The sequence below is a fragment of the Lemur catta genome, chromosome 9, assembly GCF_020740605.2.
Source record: "Lemur catta isolate mLemCat1 chromosome 9, mLemCat1.pri, whole genome shotgun sequence".
Taxonomy (NCBI): domain Eukaryota; kingdom Metazoa; phylum Chordata; class Mammalia; order Primates; family Lemuridae; genus Lemur; species Lemur catta.
In genome coordinates this window covers 62994293-63016182 of record NC_059136.1, presented here as the reverse complement: position 1 = coordinate 63016182, position 21890 = coordinate 62994293, and positions in this window count along the sequence as shown.

The following is a 21890-nucleotide window of genomic DNA, read 5'->3' as shown; positions in this document are numbered from 1 at the left end:
ACCCACTGTGCACCCAAGATCGAGGGCTGGAACCCTCACGCTCCCAAAGCCTGTCAAGTCAATAGGGTTCACTCAACAAATGGCTAAAGACAAACGTAACCAGAAAACTCTACCTTTTTATGAGAAGAAAAGTACAGAGCAGAGCATGATCAAAAATGCTTTTCTTGACGTTTTGGTGGTAATTTTTCATGGCCAAAGTAAAAAAAAAAAAAAAAAAAGATTAAGATACACAGACCAATACATGTATCAGTATAATTCTTTCCAGACTCCCTGAGCTGTACATGAATAGATGGATTTGTTTTCAACCTTGTTCATGAAGTGGCATTGGCTTTTATGAGCCAAGGAGACAGTACATCCCCCAGTTGAAGGTCAGACATACAATTTATAGCCATTTCATTGAAAATATTACACTGGGACAAACTAAGCATCCATTCTATACAACAACTTAATTTTAATAGGCTATCTTTTTTCTTTTTTTGAGTAATGATAATCATTCTTTCCCTCATATGGGGTAGAAAGATGGCAGAAAATATTCTAGTACATAAAAAGAGAAGAATGCCCTTTCTTCTTACCAAATAAAGTGTAAGAAGACACAGAGAGCAAAGATGGGCTTGAAGCATCATGGAATTCTTTATTCAAAGTCCTGTGAATAAACCAGAGATAAAAGTGATTAGTTTCCAGTCTGTTAAAATCACACCTTTCCAACCAGTAAGAATCATTGGACGATAATCCACTTGTAAACCTAGTAAAATGGGATCCCTAAAGTTTCCCCTGTATGGAGCATCCTGGTCTTCTAGAAGCTTCATGACACCTCATCCATAGCAATATCTAAGTCAACATCTTGAAACATGCTTGCCATAATTCCATTCCTTTAACTTTTTCACTCTTATAATATTCTTCATTTAAGAGTCTTAAATGATCGGCAATAAGTATCATTTTCACTCTTATATGGATGGGGAATATATGTTTTAGCAAATGCCAGGAGAGCCAGATACAAAAATATTCATGGTTCTGATTCAAAGCTGCAAATAGATGAAATTCTTCAAGTGGAAAGAATCCAAGAATGCTCACAAACCTTCATTCAAAGACCTCACCAGGCACTTGTTTGGTCTTCCAAATACTGTTATTACCTATGCAATATATCTTTTAAAAAAATGAAATGTATTTTTGGGTTTGTTTGTTTTGTTTTTGTTTTTGTTTTTAGAGACAGTGTCTCCCTCTATCACCAAGGCTGGAGGGCAGTGGTATGATCATAGCTCACTGCAGCCTCGAATTCCTGGGCTCAAGCAATGATCCCACCTTAGCCTCCCACAACACTGGGATTACAGATGTGAGCCACCATTCCCTGGCCAAAAAAAAAAAAAATGTATTCCTTGTTACTCCAAAAGAGATCAAATAAGAATCCAAAGTCTGCCCTCATTCTCTTCAATATCAGTTTGCTTTTTCTCCTTAAAGCTTCACATTTCACAGAAATTATAATTTTCACCCTGAGACATGCCATAACTAACTGATTTTAAAATGGGAGATAAATTTTCCACGTAATATTAAACTGCCAAAAAACAAACCAATAACAATAAAAAAAAAACACCAAGGAAATAAAAAACGTGTTCATTTCACTAAAATTCCAATCATTTTATTATCTCCTGCAATTATGATGATCTTGGTTTACTTCATCTTTTTTTATCTTCTAAAGTTTTTCTACCTCAAACATGTTGAACTAATATCATCATGGAGAAATGGTCATTAAAATTTTAAACATTCTAAAAATTTAGACGTTGAAAATTTTAAATGCCTTACATTTGGAGAGCTTATAGTCCAACTTTAAAAAGGTGAAAATGCGATCCCATTTTAGCCTCACCAACATCCTAGGGCATAAAGAAAGAAACGAGTATGTATTAAGCATCCCCTAGGAGGCAGATTTGTGGAGAGGTCTTTAGTATAAAAACAGAACAACAGTGTAGTGCAGTAGGTGGGCTGGGAGTCGGAGGGCCCAGACTGGAAACCCAGCTCTGCTCTCCACTAGCTGTGTGGCCGTGGTTGTATTACTTTATCTCCCAGTGCCTCAGTTTCTTCCCATGGAAAGTACATAGCAACTCCTCAATAATAAGAGTGTGTTTTCATGATTTTCTCACAGTCATAATAAGTTAGGAATGTTCTCATTTGATAGATGAGGAAATTGAGGTCCAAAGTCGATCATTTTGCTTTACTAAAAACACACACCTAGAAGTGACATGGCCTTGCCTCCAAGCAGATCTGTCTATTCCAAGGTTTAAAACATCTCTTGACTCTTTCTGCCAGACCCTGCATAGCGTGATAGCTACATAAACACAGATGTAGCCATAGACTGCTAGAGATGTAGATATACAAATGCTATCCAAATTAAGCAACTTGCCCTGAGTTTCACATCTATTTTAAGGAAAAGCTAGGAATAAAACTCTTTAGGACTCTTAGATTCATTTGAATGTTTAAAAATCAGTTTTTACAACAGAATTAATTCAGCTGACACATCTAAACATTGTTTTAGAATTAACTCATATTAATAGTTAAACACGATTGAGACAGTTTTCTACTACTTTAGACTGCTTATTTGGTTGGGAAACACAGAAATAAGTAACAACCTCAGGTTCTGGCATATTGCGAGCTGAAATATATATTAATGAATAAATTGGTATTCTTAAGTCTAACTGGTTTTTATAACATAAGCAAAATGCACATGATCAGTCATCAAGCCAATATTTGCTTAATAGAGGTAAAAATACAGTCAGTAATGACATATTCGGGGATGTCAAACTCCCCAGTGTTCAAGATTTTCAAATGCTGCTCCCAATTCTTCCAGCTTTATCTCCCACACCCCTCCCACGCCCAGTCATGACAGCCACCTGGATGGACTTTGCACCCTGAGCTTTTCTATATCCAAGCTCTGGCACTGGCTGCTGTCCCAGCCTGGCACAAGGCCGGGCCCAGAGAAAATGGACAATGGATATTTGCTTAAGGAAGTTGGATTGAGATTATCCCTCCTCATCTCTGCTTCTACATCTCATATTTTACCATCTAGATCCAACTCATTCATTCATTTAAAAAGCATTGAGCTAAACTTCTGTTATGTGCCAGACAGCGGAGTAAGAACTGGGACATGAAAACAGGGATACAGGGTCTGTCTGCATGAAGCTAGAACCTAAACCCTACTTTCTTCATGGCATTTTCCTTGATTTCCAGAAGGTTCTTCCTCTCAAAACCTCTCCTAACCACCTTTTATCTTTTATTATTCATTTACCTGTTCACATAACTGCCTCTATCAGAGGCCTTATTTTAAAATTGTTATTTTTTTTTAACCTCTCAGGGCTCTTCATACTCTGCCTTGCATATATTAAGCCCTCAACAGATGTTGGTTAAATTCTAAAACACTTGTGATTATCTAAAATGGATAGCCTATTAATTTGTGCTCATCTATAAGAGCTTTCAGAATAAACATAATATGTTAAAAGAAACTAATTTGAAATTTAAAGCTTTATTTTGATGCAAAGTAATACATTTTTCTTGTTGATGAAATGGGTTGTTTCTCTTTTAAATACATTAACAGATTTCTGCTCAGTAAACAGCTCAGAACTGGTTGAAATATTTTCTCTCCCTGAACTGATTTTTTTTAGCACGTTTAATCTTCTGAAGAAATATAAGTTGAATGATTAAAAAAAGTAAATAAAAATAAAATGAATGCCTTATTTTAGTCAGATGCTCAGATAGGCCACTGTCTGGGATGTTTTAACGAGATCTAAACGGTAAAAGCAGAAATGCACTTATCCTTTGACATTCACGTTTAGTAACCTTCACAGAAGGGTTTCCAGTGGAAACCGGAAGTAACCGCCTTCCATCCCACGCATAGGGGTGCCCTGATTTCCTTAGGACAAACCTACCATGCCATGCCGTTGTTAGGAGCACAGACCAGGAAGCTAGACTGGCTGGTCCGAGTCCTGGCTCCACCACTGACTGGTGGTTCTGTTTACTCATCTGTAAAGCAGGGATAGTAACCGTATCTACCTATGAGAGTTGTATAATTCAGTGAGTTAATATTTGGAAGGGTGTTGATCAAATAAAAATTCATTCTGCCATCCAAGTTTGCTTAGTCAGAACTTTCAACGTTGTCCAACAGGACATTTGCTTTCACGATTCCCATCTTCTGGTGGACTAGTAGTGACAATATTCAAGAAACAGACTACACGACAATGTCCTCAGGACCAAATGAGTCAGCGAGGCAAAGCCTTTACCTGAACGATTCAAGGCAAACTACGCTAACGCTGGCATTATGTCAGAAGAGGACTTTGGTCTCTCAAGTCTTGCTTGTATTTCCTTACATGGGCATAATGCCACTAATGAATATCATAACCTGGACCACGATGCTGCTGACAGGAAACCACTGTTTATCACTGGAACTGCCTAAAACCACCAAGCCATGCGCATGGTGGGTTTCCTCACGAACACTATTTGGAAAAGGATTGGAGTGGATTTCCAGATAATTCAGTGACATTTTATCTGAACTATTAACAATAATCGGTCTAACCATCCACTTGGAATTTTTGCTATTTGTTAAGGTTTCCCTTAGGGACAAGGACTAAATTCAGACAGTTTCTATGGCAACTATCTGAGAAGCCAAGCACACCCTTAGCAACACAAGTCAAAGGTTTTTAATTTAAAAAAGAAAAGGAGGAGTTTGGAAAAGAAGATCTCAGTCCACAAAATTTGGATGCACCTCACCTAGAGGACATCACCACCACCACTTGCTTTAACCACGGGCCAGGCCTCTGCTTGCATAGGGGGATGGGGGTGCCCCGGCCTTCCTCTCTGGGGTTGGTGTTTTCATTCCATTCACCACAGCCCAGAAGACTTGGAAATGCCTCCACAACCTGAATCTGTGCCAGCCAGGACAACAACACAAAGGCAGCTGGCATTTACTGAAAACAATTTGCCACACACAATGCTAAGACTTTTATGTGAATTATCTTTTTTTTTCCTTGAGACAGAGTCTCGCTCTATCACCTGGGCAAGAGTGCAGTGGCATCAGCCTAGCTCACAGCAACCTCAAACTCCCAGGCTCAAGCGATCCTCCTGCCTCAGCCTCCTGAGTAGCTGAGGCTACAGGTGCACGCCACCACGCCCAGCTGATTTTTTTCTATTTTTTTTTTTTGTAGTAGAGACAACCTCTCACCCTTGCTCAGGGCTCAGACTCATCTCCAACTCCTGAGCTCAAGAGATCCTCCCACCTCGCCCTCCCAGAGTGGTAGTATTACAGGTGTGAGCCACCACACCCAGCCAATATGAATTATCTTACAGATTTCTCAGAAGGACCCTAGAAAGCAAATACTATTATAATCCACCTCTTACAAATTGAAAATCAAAAAGGCAAAGGTCATAGAAGTTAAGAGACTTGCCCAAGGTCACTCCCTCTGAAAGTACAAACATGCAGATAATGACACACCAAGTATCATTTAATCTGTTACATATCTTTCCAAAAATTTGAGAAAGTTTCCCCCCCATCCACACACACACAGTTCCCAGCTGCTCTTCCTTGCCAACATGGCCTCCACCGTCCCACCTGTAGGAAAAGGCTGCATCAGCCTGGGAAGATTTGATCCTATGGTAAATATATTTCTGTCACGTTGTCTCTCCTCATTTCCCCTCCCATTTTTTAATCAAGTGTTATGGGTTGAATTGGGCCCCCTCCCCCACAAAAAAAAATTCATATGTTGGAGTCCTCGCTCCCAAGTACCTCAGAATGTAACGGTATTGGGAGACTTTGCAGAGGTGATGAAGTTAAAGGGAGGTCATTAGGATGGGACCAAATCCAGTCAGTATGACTGGTGCCTTATAAAAACAGAAAATTTAGAGGTGGAGTCATATATGCAGGGAGCACACCGTGTGAATACAAAGATGGCCATCTACAAGCCAAGGAGAGAGGCCCAGAAGGGATCCTTCCCAACCGTGCCAACACCTTGATTTTGGACTTCTAGCCTCCAGAACTGTGGGACAATAAATGTCTGTTGTTTAAGCTGCGTTCTGTGGCATTTGGTTGTGGCAGTCCTAGCAAACTCATACATCAAGGAACTCCGGTTTTGACCAAGTTAGACGCTGCCATCCCAGGACAGGGCAGCCTCGAAAGGGACTTCACTCTGTCGTTATACACACATTGCCCTCAGCACCCAAGTGGTCCACTTGAAGCTTGATTGATTCTCCTGTTGGGCTTCAATCCCTCCAAGAGGATTTAAGACATTTTGAGACATTCTTGTCATTTTCCCATTTATCTGAGTAAGCACTAGGAATTTCTAGGTCTCAGATCTTCAAACCTGCAAGTAACTCAACACACAAGCATTGATTTTTTGTTCTCCCTTGCAAAAAGCTTAGGGATAGGAGAATTTTAAATAGAATCAGTCATTTCTTGTTCTTTTTGTTTAAAAGAAAAAAAGCATGAAGTGTTTTGAATTAAAATAACTCACCTAGCACTAAGGTTGAGCCATACAGCTCCTAAGAACAAAGCCATGTGGAAGGAAAGGACTGAAAAATTTGTTTTGTTTTCAAATATCACAAGGTGGTGTGGGCAGGAAAGGTTGTGACTAGAATTCATAACACCACGGGACCAAACAGCACCAAACACCCTGTGTGCCGTTTGTTTTTCCTCTGCACTGTATATTGCTAAGAGCAGCATAAATTATTCACGTAAAGCCAGGCAAGACGGGAATAAGGAGCAGATGAAAAGCTCACTCACACGTCATTCATCAAGTAACGGTCAAGTCGGCTCCGCCCATCTCTTTGGTCTGGTTCACACACCTCTGGCACCAATAGCATCACTTAAGGTTTGGAGGACACAGGAGGATCTGGCCAATTTGCACTTTTGGCAAATTAAGGGCCTGATTAAAGTTGTCATTAATAAGCTAGAAGCAAGCAGGCAGGAGCAAAATCTGGGCTGCTGCCTCCCACTGCAGATGGATCACTCCACCTGGCAGAGGAGGCAGCTGGCTGTTTGTTCCAGAGCTGAGAGGAGGGGAGGGAGAGAGGTGCACCCCCCACACATACACGGAGAAACATAAGTGTTTTTTCTCTCACTAAACTTTGCAGTATAGATATGCCAGTCTTTCAGTGTACAACAATCTGGATTTACACACATACAAAATCAGGGGTGATTATTTGTCTTATCAACAGGCTCGCTATAGGGTAATTGGGCTCGTGGGAGAATAGAGGGCAGCCCTGGAGAACTTACAATGGTTTAAATGTATATGATTGATTATAATATAATTACTAGCATCATTATTCTTATTAAAGAAAATAATAATGAGTTCTAAGGACCATTTTGAGAAACGTGGTTATGCTCATTCCCGGTTGGCTTGTGTTCCGCCCAGCACTCCCCCAGGCTGAGCAAGGAATGTGGCACCTGGGGACAAGGGGCCTCTCCTCCCCAGAGTCTCACAGGATGCCCCAGCCAGGGTAGTCAGAGGGAGGGGACCGACCAGCCTGGGGACAACAGATGGCTATCTCGCCAGGTGCTTCCCTGACATCGTAAGCAGGTAGACAATAAGGACTTCAGCATCGAGTCCCCTAAGGTGTGCAGGTCTCTACCTCAGAAACCCTAGGAGGGAGGCAGGGGAAGGACTTTCTTTCCTCCATATCCAGCAGAACACATCAAGGGACTTCCCTGGCCTAAAGAAGAGGATGGGAATCACTACTTCTCATAAAAGTTGGCTTAACTATTTTTGACAAAGTGTCTCCTCCCGTATTACACATTTCTTTATGCATTATAAAGTGTACAGATGAGCATTTTGTCAAGGTAATACTGTAACACATTGTGGCCTTAGAAATTCAGTAGGAAGTAAATCCAAATTAGATTTCATCCCATAGGATTTAGATATTGAAGAATTTTTTTTAAAAAACTTGCTGTAATACTAGTTCATTTACAAGGTGACCCGAGGCAAGAATTTTAATGACAAAAATGTGCAATCATGCCTAAGTATGGCAGGTTAATTTTCTGATTTCTGTAATTAAATCATAACTGACAACTGGGATGTGTAGGACAGTAAGGGAAAATGAATTTAATTCTACTTAATAAAGGGTGCTATACTTCTACAAAACCTCATTCATGAATTGGTTTTTTTGTAACTGATTTTTTTTAATTGCAAGTGTTCAATAAACACAAGCCAAATTAAGCACTTTAGACAACTTATTTCATTTAAACAACACAACAATTCTGCAATGTGGGTCCTGTCGTTATCCTACAGAGCAGGAAACTCAGCTCAGAGAGGTCGGGGAAGGAGTGTCCATCTGAATGCGGAGACCAGGCGCAGAACCTCTCGGGGAGACAATCTCTGCGTGAGCAAGGTATGTTCATCTTTAGTTCAAATATTAAAAGCACAAATCTACCATTTCGATTCTCTTTGTCCCTTACTGAAGAACTACGAGTCCCAATAATTTTAAAATAATAAAAATATGGTAAAAGATGATTGATTCAGAATACTATAGATGAGAGAATTTCATGTCAGTCTTACAGAATATTTTAAGAGAAATTAATTTTTCTCTTAAAACTAAAACTCACCTATATAGCTTGGTTTAGTGTAGCTTAGTGTATTATGTATTGCTTAAGTAAAAAAGTCAATTCTAGTATAATTAATACCTCAGCCTCTGGGTGAATGTCTGCGTTTATTAAATTAATATTTCTTACACCTAAGTAAACATTCCTGTTTGTTCTCACAAATAGCAAATACATAGATAGATATTCCCTGAACAATATTCAGCATGTCTCTCCTGGTTTAGATAATTAATGAGTAAGCAACAGAATGACTAGCCTCACTTTAAATGTGACAGCAGGGATTCTGAATGAATTCAATTTTATGAATAACTCTACCTCTACCCATGTAAACCAGCACCTGTACAAGTACTATGTGTGGCCCTCAGAAAAACAGCAAGACAATTCCCAGCTTTCCTGCTCAAAGTCCTCTCTCCACATGGAAGCAGAGGCATACTCTTCTTTCCAGAAATTTCCTTTGACAATGGAACAAGAGGCTGAGTTGCTACCAGGATATATTTTGCCTTTTGTAGTAGAAGGGAGGAGGTGCCGGAAATGTAACCTTCACCTTGAACAGAGATGACTTTTTTCCAGGGTCATTTCAGTGAGTTTCAAAGGATGCCACACCTAGGCCCCACCTGAAGACTTCAATGGAAACCATTAGAGGGGGTTTTAAATGCTTCTTATAAAAAAAAAAAAAGCAAAATCCAATAATTTTATCATTCTCTTCTTATATTTTTGGATCCCACTTCCTTAGCATAGAATTAGTTGCTCACTTATACAATAGCAGATGTTGTTTTTGTGGTATTACTGTTTTTTTTTCTAGAGAATGAAACAGCAACTCTTAGTTTGACCTGAGTCACCTACTTGAACATTCTCATGGAAAAGAGAGCTAACACTCACTGAACATCCGCCCCGTGCCAAGCAACGTAGTAAGCTCGTTACCTACTTACCTAATGACTTCTCACAACTACCGGGTTAGGAAAGTACCTTCCTTTGATAGACGGGGAAAGTTGGATTCAGGAAGTTAAAGCACCCTGCTCAGTGCCTGCCGGCTGGGAAATGAGGAACAGGGCCTCACCCATCTGGCCAACCCTGAGGACTCATACACTGCACACCCTATAATCTACTAGCAACCCTCACTCAGTAAAGGACTCATTTTGTTTCCTGGTAAAAGCTGAATATTGTCTATTTTCCTTTCATCTAAACGTGTTTTCTTCCTTCAAACAATGCCTCACTTGCTTAAGTTTCTGAAGAAAAATAATCACAAGAAAATATCAGAGAATGCTCTGCCCTTCCGACCTCCTGCTTGGCATCCCCCACCACAGAGGGCATCTGTCCCCATAAAGTCACCCATAATAAAAAAAAGAAACATTTTTTAAAAAGACAGAGGCAAGAACTGTGCCTCTGAGGATATCCATAAGCTGCACATGAGTGAGAATCTCAAGATAGTCGCTCATTCGCGGGTGGCGCATCCACCACCAAGGGCAAAGGCAGCCCAGACGCTGCCCGACACGCACATCAGCCTTCCTTTCCCAGCTGGGAAGGGGGGTCGGTCTCTCTGTCTAACGTTCTTATTCCAGTACTTTTACAAAAGGCTTCTTTCCTCCTCAGCGTCCCAGACACTCCTAAGAATCCTGAATCGAATCTTGTTCTCTGAGAAGTAGACAGAATGCTCGGTTTTTGAAGACCACAACTGAGAGGTGACATGCTTTGTAAGAATACGATTCCATCCCCAATTTCTAGAATACAGGAGCCCCAGAGCACCTTAACGCTAGGCACTTTTATACTTAATCACAAAGAATGGTTGTAATACTTGTTTAAACATCATTCAGTCTTCTAATTCCGCTGCCAAGCTTGATGCAACCAAAACTATGTCATCAAGTGAATTTATAAAATATAGACTAATGGAAAGAAACCACAAAAGAAAGAAATTATGCTCCGCAAGCAAAACTTGTCACACCAGAAACAAATTCCCCTTCCCCACAATGCTACATGGCTGACCTCAACAAATACATTTGTCCAGCAACTTAAGTCTCCCCCGCCAATCTGTTTTGTCATTCTAGAAGAAATACATTACTGACACAGTTAAGACATGTCAGCCCTTACCTTTCTGTAAGTAACAAAATGGTGGTCAAAAGCTATTTTCTTCCATTCGGTTGTTCAGACTCTTGCTGCGGCTTGAGTATCTCCCCGGGAACACTCGCACTGCTCAGCCCCAAGCCTCTCCCTTCACCTTCAGTCAAACATTAACCATTAACATTTTTATTGATCTTCAGAACTCCAGCTATCATAAAAGGTATCATGACACTCACTCCAGGAAAGAAATGAATTTGTACCAAAAGAAGTTTAATTTATATCTTATACGTCTCAAGACAGGTTGCTAAATTTTCGAATGTAGATGAGTAAATTAGAAGACAAGCAGTCAGAGTGGAAAAGGTTTGTGTGTATTCAATTATCTCCAGAGGGTGAGCCCCATGGCATCAGAATTCTTTTTTTTCTTTTTTTTTTTTTCCAGTACTCTCCACAAATGAGGTCAAAGACAGTTCTATTCATATTTTGCATCCTCAGCACTTAGTGTAGCGTCTGCACAGGAGACTCAATCTGCAAATATTTGTGTAGATATCTTCTCAAACACAAAAGACAGAGCAGAGGGTGCCACGTCTAAGCAATGACCCGGTTCATTGATAACCAGCTGCAAGAGACATAGTAGTAAATGACTCAGGAGACGTGACAGGGTCACAATCTGGCTGTGCCTGCTTCTAAATTCAAGGGTCCCTTTCAAGGTCTGCATGCAACAACCAATAGTAAACTTTCCCCAAAACGCAGATCAAACCCTCCCCCCCGATCCCACACACACAATTTAGTGGATGGATTTACCTAAAAGTAAGGTATTTTTTTTTCCACTCAAAATGAGGTTTCCAATTAACCAATAAAAACCAATACCCCCAGATTTCTCAAGGCAAGGCCTCTTTTGGACCAAGGTCTGAGTCCCACACTTCAGTCGCTCTGCAAAGCCTCACTGAAGATGAGACTTGATGTCATTGTTGTGTCTGACGTGTGCCACTTCGCCCCATTCGTGTGGACTCTCTGATGTTCATTTCTGGGCTTCGTGTGCAGGTGTGCACCTGGCGCAGGGGAAGCACAAGAGCCCAGGCCACTCTCTAGAAGGGCTCCCTCCTTCTCGGATCCCAGGACAGTGCCCTCCTGAGCACTCTAAGCCACCGGTGGGGCTCTTCCTCCTTCATCTTGGGGACCCTGAAAGTGAAACCATCTGGTTGCACGCCAGTGGTTTGCATCCTTGGGGGACCAGCAGGTTTAGCAAGGACCTTTCTTCCTCTGTCTCACAGCCAACATCACTATGTTTAGGAAAATGAGGTTAGTGAAGCTAAGCACTTCTCACAGTCTTAACACCTCTGCCCTCCCATTAGCTGAATAAAATGACCTTGATCTACAAAAGCAAATAGCTTCCACTTGCCACATGTTTCACTTCCTGGAATCAATGTCAAGCGTCTCTTCATTGGGCATTGCTCTGAAAGAAGTTTGCTGCTTCTTTGAAAACATTTTATACACACACACACACACACACACACACGTGCATGTGTGTCTTTATAAGTTTTTTTTTTTAAAGAAAGTGTATCATTTTTAGTAATTATTGCTTTTCAGCAGCATTATACAACTATGTTCATGGCATACTGGTATATCGGTTAAAATGTTTTCTTATTTAATCTTTATAACATGTCTATGAAGTAGATTACATATATAGATAGAAAATGGAGGCCCAGAGAGGTTGTACCTTTTGCCCAAAGTCACACAGCCTGCGACTACAGAATCAGGATTCCAACTCTAGTCTGTTTGATTCCAAGCCCAACCTACTCACTACAACCACGGACTCAGATTACTTTCTTTCCAGCTCTATGTGAGCAACAAAAATTCCATAGGAAGAAATCCCTCTGTGTGAGTCCATTCCTGTTGGGAGACGGCCAAGTTCCTACACTGGGCTTTGCTGTACATTTATGCTACCTCTAGCCTCTACTTCCAACTCAGAGATTTGGGTTGATTAAACTCTGAAAAGGCCAAAACCATTCATCAAAGAAATTAACAGGTGATTATATCTCTGAATTATAGAGGCTTTTTCTGTACTCTCCAGGATAACGGGTTAACATGGTTCTGAGAGCTGTGTATATATTTGTTACATCTACATCACTTATAGATCCTTCCACATTAAATCCAAAGATTAAGAGCATGCATGTTTCAGGGTGAACATCACTGTATCTTAGGAACTCATTTTCATGCAAAAGTGGAACATTGCTAGTTCAATAGTTTAATACTGATTTAGTAATAAGAATAATAGGAATAAGGACAATGTAACTGATAAAGATTACAGATTCCACTTTTCAAAGCAAAGGAGATATGATTTATTTGATGAAAACAAGTGAACAAATAAAAGGACCTGGGCTAGCCAGGTGCAGTGGCTCATGCCTATAATCCTAGCCCTCTGGGAGGATCATTTGAGCTCAGGAGTTCAAGACCAGCCTGAGCAAGAGTGAGACCTTGTCTCTACTAAAACTAGAGAAAATTAGCCAGGCGTGGTCATGCGCACCTGTAGTCCCAGCTACTCAGGAGGCTGAGGCAGGAGGATGGCTTGGACCCAAGAGTTTGAGGTTGTTGCGAGCTAGGCTGACACCATGGCACTCTACCCTAGGTGACAGAGTGAGACTGTGTCTCAAAAAAAAAAAAAATAAAAGGACCTGAGTAGATGCTTTTCACTAACAGCTTCATAATGATGAAAACATTTCAGCACTTTTGTCTATAATATTATTTTAACCATTTCTCCAATATTAGCCCTAGAAAATAAATAAGTAATTTATGGACAATGCTAGTTAGTAAGGAATAAAGAATGGATAGCCTCCCAGAAAAAAACTTCATGAAAACTTAGAATTGTTCTGAAAATTCAAAGTATGTTACATTTCTAATATTTTTATTCTTTAAAACTCAAAGTAAATGGAATCTGAGTGCTAAATTTTCCTGTTTTTCATGCACTTCATTTTAATATAATTACATATCCTATATTTTAAGAATATTTTATCATGAGTCTATCAATATACAAGCCTGAGCCAGCAGTATATGATAATATTTTCAATTATTTAATATCTGTCTTGCTCTTGTTAACCTAATGATGGCAGAAACCTAGTCTTCCATTGGCACTCAATAAATACTTCTTAGAACTGAATTCCTTTCAGTTATTTAATAAATAATTCCAAATAGTCAGGATTACCTCCAGGCTCAACCAGGGCTGATGGAAACCCAGATAAGGAAATGATTTTACCCCCTCAAACCAATATTTTTCAGTTTTTGTTCCATATTTATTTAGTGGAATGAAGTAAAACTAATTTTCTGCTAGTCAGTGTTTTAGGCTGAAGTAGAATCTTCCCTAATTATAATACTTCGACTGGCCGGGACAGAGTCTGTTTTCTGATAAACTTAAGCAAAACAGCTCCCAGTTTCATGTAGCTCTTATACTTGTTTCTGGATTTGTTGGGGTTTGGAATTTTTTCCTGTTTATTTGGTGGCTTTCTGTTTTATTTGGGTTTTGGTAATTTTCCAAACCAGAACACTGTAGACAATTATTATAGGATTTAAAACTTAGATAACAAAATGAATCACTAGTTCCAAGGAAGAAACATTAAATCAGACATAATGCTGTTTCAAAATCTTAGCTAGCAGCCACCTTGTGTTCTTCCAAAAAATATGTAATGAAGACAGTTTGAGGTTAGTTAAGATCCTACCCCCGACACACACACAACCCTATCTACTCAGACAGAAGTGGGCCCAATTTGCAGCTGTTTATTCCAGGGAAATTTAACTTCATCTATACATAGTTGCTCCAAGCAACTGCCCAGTAGGCAAGGGCCTTAATCTCGCTCCAGTTACCCTTGCCACGAAACTGCTAGAGAATCCCGTGAACAGAATGGCTAGTAAGTGCTCACATCATCAGCTGTATTGGTCATACGCCTTCTAGTACTTTCTAAATGAGAGAGTATATTAAAACTGGGCCTTAGACCTTGAAATCCTGGTCTAGTAGGTCCAGGGTACATCCCTGGGATCGACACTTTTAAAGCACTCTGGATTCCTGACATGGGTGATCGCATAGACCCTTCTGTGAGAAATCGTAGCTTAGTGAGTCTGCATTTTATCTGCCAGTTAATATTCTTTAGCAAGGCTTTTCCTCGATTGAGATTAATTTCCCCGCCACGTAGGACCCATTTCTGCAGGAACGTCTCAGATAGTGGTGCAGTTGGTCCAATGTTGAACGTGCAGGCTGGATCTGGCAACAGAAACATTCCCATCTTCCCTCAGATGTTTTTTTTCTCATAGTCAGCTGAACTTTTTATTTGATCGTGGATTTTCTTTAAATTCCAAGAAATGGCAATAATCTTGTAGATTTTCTGAGGCCTATCTCTGTCTCTATCTCTCTTATCAGAGTGCACCAAGGCTTTGCTCACACCCAGCTCACACTCATATCTCTGCATGTGGCTGCCACCTCCACCACTCCACAGGGACTACTGCCCTGGCCAAGGTGACCTGCGACCTCATCGTGGTAATCGGGTGGACACTCTCCAGTCTGCACCTCACCAGACCTCTCACAGCATTCAACACCATCAATAGCTCTCCCCAAATTGCCCTTTGCCCCTGGCTTCCTCGCCAGTACTCTCTCCTGGTTTTTCTTCTACCTCTCGAGCCAGTCCCTGACAGTCCCAAGTGTGGGCTCATCTGACTCCCTGGGTCCAATCCTGGGATATCGTGCTTTGTCACTCACTCTGGGAGGTCAGATCTGCTCCTATCCATGTGCCAAGGTCTCATGCCTGTCTCTCCAGCCCAGATCTCTCCTATGGTCAAGGTTCTCATCTTCCATATCCAACTACTATTGTACAGCTCTATCCACATGTACCATATGCACAATAAACTCCGCATACCCAAAGTGAGCCTCATTATTTCAATTCCTGCAAAACATGCTCTTCCTGGGACACCACCCCGTCATGTTAGTGCTGGCCGTCATCACAGCTGAGCCAGACAGTGTGCTGCGACTGATGAGGCATTCCTGTCGTGGGCACAAATCGGAGACTGGCATGCATATGCCTGGGTATAGCCCGCCTCACCTAGACCTCCGTGACTTGGACACCAGGGCTTAGTAAATACTGGTTTCCGTTCTCTGCCTGTGGGTCTCTCACTAGACACCAAAATGAGATTGCCTCTGGAAAGTTTGTCCTGAAGAAGTATTTCCTGGGAAAGGACAGTGTTTTCAACAAATGGGGAAATGAAATCCACATGCAAATTAATGAAATTGGACCTTGACCTCACACCATTCAGAAAAATTAAGTAAAATGTATCAAAGACAAAAAGTAAGAGCTGAAACTATAAAATTCTTGGAAGAAAGCAGGGATGAGTGTTTATAATCTGGGCTTTGGAAATGGTTTCTTAGATATGACACCAAAAGCACAAATAACAATTTTTTAAAAATAGATAAATTGAACTCCATCAAAATCAAGAATGTTTGTGATTCAAAAAAACACTATTAAAAAATGAAAGACAACTCACAGAATGGAAGAAAATATTTGTAAATAAATATCGGAGGAAGGAATTATACCTAGAATATATAAAGAACTCTTACGACTCAATAATAAACAAATAACCCAATCAAATAATGGACAAAGAATCTGAGTAGACATTTAAAAACAAACAAGATATACAAATGACCAACAAGCACATGAAAAGATGCTCAATATCATTAGGCACAAGCAAAATACAAATCAAAACCACAATAAGATACGTTTCGCCCACACCAGGATAATTACAGTAAAAAAGACGTAATACCAAGTGTTGAAGAGAATGTGACGAAGTCAGAATCCTTATAGATTTCTGGTGGGAATGTAAAATAATACAACCACTTTGGAAAACAGTCTGCAAGTTCTCTCAAAAACTTTAACATAGAGTTACCATTTCACTCAGCAATTTCACTCCTAGGTATATATCTAAGAGAAATAAAAACATATGTCGCAAAAATAATTTGCCACACAACAACTTGTACAAGAATGTTCATAGCAGTCTTCATAATGGCCAAAGTGTAGAAACAACCTAAATGTCCACCAACTGATGAATAAAATGTGGTTTAATCCACGCAATGGAATATTATTTAGCCATAAAAAGGAACGAAACACCGATAAATGCTATAGTATGAATGAACCTCAAAAACATCATGCTAAGTAAAAGAAGCCAGACAACAAAGGCCAAATACTATACAATTCCATTCACATGAAATGTCCAGAATAGGGAAGTCCACAAAGACAGAAAGTAGATTTAGTGGTTGCCTGGAATTGGGGACTGAGAGCTAAAGGATATGGTATTTCTTTTGTGAGTGATGAAAATTTTCTAAAATTTATTGTGGTGGTGGTTGCACAACTCTTCAAATACACTGAAAAGTATTGAATTGTGCACTTGAAGTACACAAACTGTGTGGTGGTATGTGAATTTTATCTCGATAAAGCTGTTCCAACAAAAGGAAGTATTCCCAGCAACCAAACCTACCTCGACATAAATATGCAAGAGAAACGCTAAACATTTTTAAGCACCTCAGTCTGGTCACTTTAGATCATGGGTCTTATCATAAATGTCTTAGGGGTTTTTTTTTTATTTATTTTCTTTAAATATATGCATCTCACTAATTTTATCTATTATTTGATCTCTTTTATGTTTTACTTTTTAAAATAATAAAAACATTTCCATACATGAAGATTATCTTTGCCCTGAACAAAGAAGGCAAAAAAAAAACCAAGGTGACCACAGTGGCCTTTCTGTCCCTCTTATAGTGTCTCAGCTCAGCAGCTCAACCCTAGATAAGCCCCTCGACCTCACTGCCTAAAAGAGAAGAGTGTTTTCTTTTATGTGACTAAACCCAGTAAACTCAGGAGACAAGGAGGACAAATATTCCTCCCTTTGGTCTTTCCGATCAGGACAACATTAAGTCTAGTCCCACCAACCACCCAGGAGAATTTCTGGGAAAAGCCATGTTATCTTAAAACTGGAATTTTCCAGTTCGCTGCATGAGGAAACAGAAACTGAAATCTCACATCTGTGATCTACTTACTTCCCCTGCCTGGGGTGGTCCACAGGAGCAGTCCACGATGCAGAGGAGGGAGGGAGAATGGAAGCCCTACTGGGGAGAGACCCCCTGGGCTTACCAGTGAGTGTTTGGGGGGATGCTGGGTCCCTCATAACCAGGCAAGGGGGGAGGCCCCTCCCAGGAGCCTCGCTCACCCTGCTGCAGTCCCACTTAGCCCAGTGCTCCAGGTTCAAACCTGCACAGACTGACCCACTTCTCCAAAAGGCAGGGCTACAAAGGGGTTTTTTAATTCCCAGATAGTCTCAATTCTGCTCCCCTAAGCATGAGGAACAAAGAGAACTGACGAGAAACAAGCTTATATTCAACCAGATTTACAAGATAAAGGTGGCTATACCCTAAGTTAGCACTTCATACAAAAAAACAATGGAAGTTAACCACACAAGATTTGACTAAAAGTTAACCAAACTCCACCACTCTTTTACATTCCCAAGGAGAGTTTTCTGAGTACAAATCATGAATTTTTAGGACAGGGGTTCTCCACCCTGGCTGCATAGAACAGTAGGAATTCCGATGTGATTGGCCTTTGGGGAATCCTGACAGCAAATTGTTTGTAAAAGTCCCATTGGTTCCAGCACACAGGCGAGGTTGAAAACTGCCAGTGTATTGTCCACACCCTGCTGGGCACTTTTAATTGCTCCGTATCTATTATCTCATTTAATCTTCACAACAACACTGGAAGGCACCTATTACTTTACAAATAAAGAAATTGAGGAAAAAAGAAGATAAAAATAGATTCTCTAAGATTTGAATCCAGGTCTTATTAAAAACTAAAGCCCTTGGCCGGGTGCAGTGGCTCACGCCTATAATCCCAGCCCTGTGGGAGGCCAAGGCGGGTGGATCGCTGCAGGTCAGGAGTTTGAGACCAGCCTGAGTGAGACCCCGTCTCTACTAAAAATAGAAATAAAAATTATCTGGACAACTAAAAATATATACAGAAAAAATTAGCCGGGCATGGTGGCGCATGCCTGTAGTCCCAGGTACTCGGAAGGCTGAGGCAGTAGGATCGCTTAAGCCCAGGAGTTTGAGGTTGCTGTGAGCTAGGCTGATGCCACGGCACTCACTCTAGCCCGGGCAACACAGCGAGACTTTGTCTCAAAAAAAAAAAAACAGACATAAAAAAACTAAAGCCCTTATCTGCCGCCTTCCGCTAAAGCTCCGGCACCAGCGGTTGAGCGAGTCTCCTGCACAGGTCTACTTACCTACGAGGAGCAGCTATCGGACGGGTGGTGCAGGTCCACTAAGCAGACAGATCAACTCCCAGATCCACAGCCAAACTATCAATACTTCCACCCTAAAGACGTGCTCACCAGCTGTCCCTCCCACTTGATCTTTTCTGAGAGTTCTATCATTAGGAGCCCTGCACCCGCTGAGAAACCTGCTCAGGTGGCATTCCCATTAACTGATCACTCCAACTGCTCTATCCCATAGAGCCCTGCACCCCAAATCCTCACCAGCTGATACCTTCTTATTTCTCCTCCCACCCTCACTTATCACGGAGCAGTAGCATCATCTGACCCACTCCTATTCAGCTAGCCGGGAGGAAGGTGGCCCTCTCCTGCAGCTAATAAGGAAGTGGTTAGCTTCACCACAGCTCAGCTCAACTTAGACAAGCCAGGCCTGGCCAGCCAGTATTACTCAGAGTTACAACCAGGAGCACCTCGCTCCCAGCACTAACTGGGTTATCTCAACTCAGTGGGCTTCCTAAAATGTACCTTCCCTCAGTGTTGAAAATCTTCTCCAGGACTAGGGTAGGATGTGGCTCCCAATACAACAATGCTGACCTGCTGATCTTTGTTCTGGAATTTAATATTGATCTTCTAAGATCTTGACTTTTGAAAATTAATTTTCTTGTATCTTTGGAATACAGGTTCCTTCTGTTTTTTGGTCATGAAGCAACGAATCATAGAATTAGCAAAGACCCAGTCCCATGGGACTCAATGTCAATGACACATTTCCTGAGCCTGACACAGGCAATGAGAACTCACCTCTCCCAATCTTGATTCAGCTCCCTAATAAATTTGTCTGGCATTCTTTAAGGCATAGTGTTTAAGACCAAAGACTTTGGAGACCGGCAAATTGGCATCTGAGTTCCAATTCCAACGCTGTTCTTTAGATTGTATTTTTATCACCAACATAGCTTTGGAAATCTTAGTCCAGACCCTCAATATCACACCCCCTCCTCTGTTTGGGCTGGTAACTCTAATGGCCCAATGAAGGGGGTAAAAACTAAGGTGGATTAGGGGCCTTTTTAGGGACATCTGAACTCTGTTTGTCCAAAAGAGATCCCAAAATTTTCCATAAATTGCTTTCCTGAGAAGCCTTTCAGCTCTACTCTCCCTGCATTAAAAGTACTTTCCCATCCATCTATATCTCTCAGCCACCTCAGACCGGAAACCAACAGCAATTAGCCCCGTCACAAGCTTAAGCAAGCAGGAGGCTGATCACCCCAACTTGGGTTTCTAACAAAGGTAGTTAGAAAACTATAATTAAAACTTGGTGTCATTAACATACCAAACCAAATACAAATAAAGCCACAGAAAATTAAGTTCAAATTCTCATATAAGTTTCTATTTTAAAAAACAAACTACAGCAGGCATCGGTGAGAGACCTGGACAGGGGCCACTGGACAGCACAGCGAACACGAGTTGGACACAGCATTTCTCACCAAATGGCTTCTGGAGGCACAGTGGGGACTCTGATTTCTGTAAGTAGCTGCTAGATAGTTACCCTGACTTGACCACTCTGCAGCAATGTCTTCATATTTTGTGACACCTGGGACTCTTCCCAGCGGGAACCCTGCATGCTTTTCAAAGATAGCCTGTCTAATTGCAGACAGCCTATTCGACAGCCCATCTGAAGTTGATAAAGGACTTAGAAGTTATTTCGCTGCCAGAAATGTTCGTGTACTTTGGCCAGGCTTGCCAGTTCATGAAACTGAATGTCGGCTTTGCTCTCCACCTAACTGGCATCCAAAGTACAGAAGCTCTTCTACTTACGAATGAGTTGGGTTCTAGAAAGCTTTTTTCAAGTCCACTTGTGCAGCAAGTCGAAAGCAGCGCTCTCCAGGTTACTTCGAACATCACCTGTTTGTGGTCAACAATTTTGAGAAACTGTTGCTGACCCTGAACCACAGCAGTTTGTAAATTGAAGAGATGGTGTCTATGGGTGCTCCTTCAGTCAGCAACTCAGCATAATTGCCTGCCAGACTTTAACCAAAAAGCCGAGTCTTTGCCTTGCTGCTGCTACCCTGCAATGGTGAAAAACCTGAATGAATGTGGGAAAAGATCCATTCCTCACCTCACACCAGGGTAAATTTCAAATAGATCAGAGATTTAAATGTTTTTATTAAACAAAGGAATCATACAAGTACTAAACGAAAACAGGAGTGAATTCCTCTATAACCAAGAAATGGAAAACATTCCTAATTAGAGCTCAAAATCCAGGAGCAACAATGAAAAGACTGATAATTTTTTTCAAATTTTGCATGGAAACAAACACCAAGAGCAAAGTAAAAAGAAATGATAAACTAAGAAAAAAAGAATCAACATGTAACAGAGAATGGCTTCATATACTTAACATGTAAGAGCTTCTAAAAATGTAAATAGAAAGACCAAAAATAATAGTAGACAAGTGGACAAGCAATTTGGACAACAGTTCGTAGGAAAGAAATGCAAATGACTCAAACACATTTTTTAAACTAAAAATAAGAAAGATGTAAATTAAAAACAATACTTTTCTTATCAGATTAACAAAAACCCAAACTTCATGCCTTTTTGGTGAGGCTGTGGAAAAAGTTACTCTCATACATTGCTAGTGATCACACAAAATCATACAGCCCCATGGATGGGAATTTGACAATATTAGCAAAATTACATTTACCCTTTGTCTTAGAAATCTCACTTCTAGGAATATATCTTATAGATACACTGAAAAAATTGTCCAAAGATGTATGTACAAAGTTACTCATTGCAGCACTAGTTATTACAAAAAAAGAAAACAAAACAACTGGAAACAACAAAGATGTCCACCAGTAGGGTTCTGATTGAGTAAAATGTGGTTTATCCACTCAATGAATAGTTTGCAGCTGTTAAAAGGAATTGGGTAGGGGAGAAATGAGGATGATTTCTATATGTCATTATGGAGCAATCTCTGGGACATACTGTTATG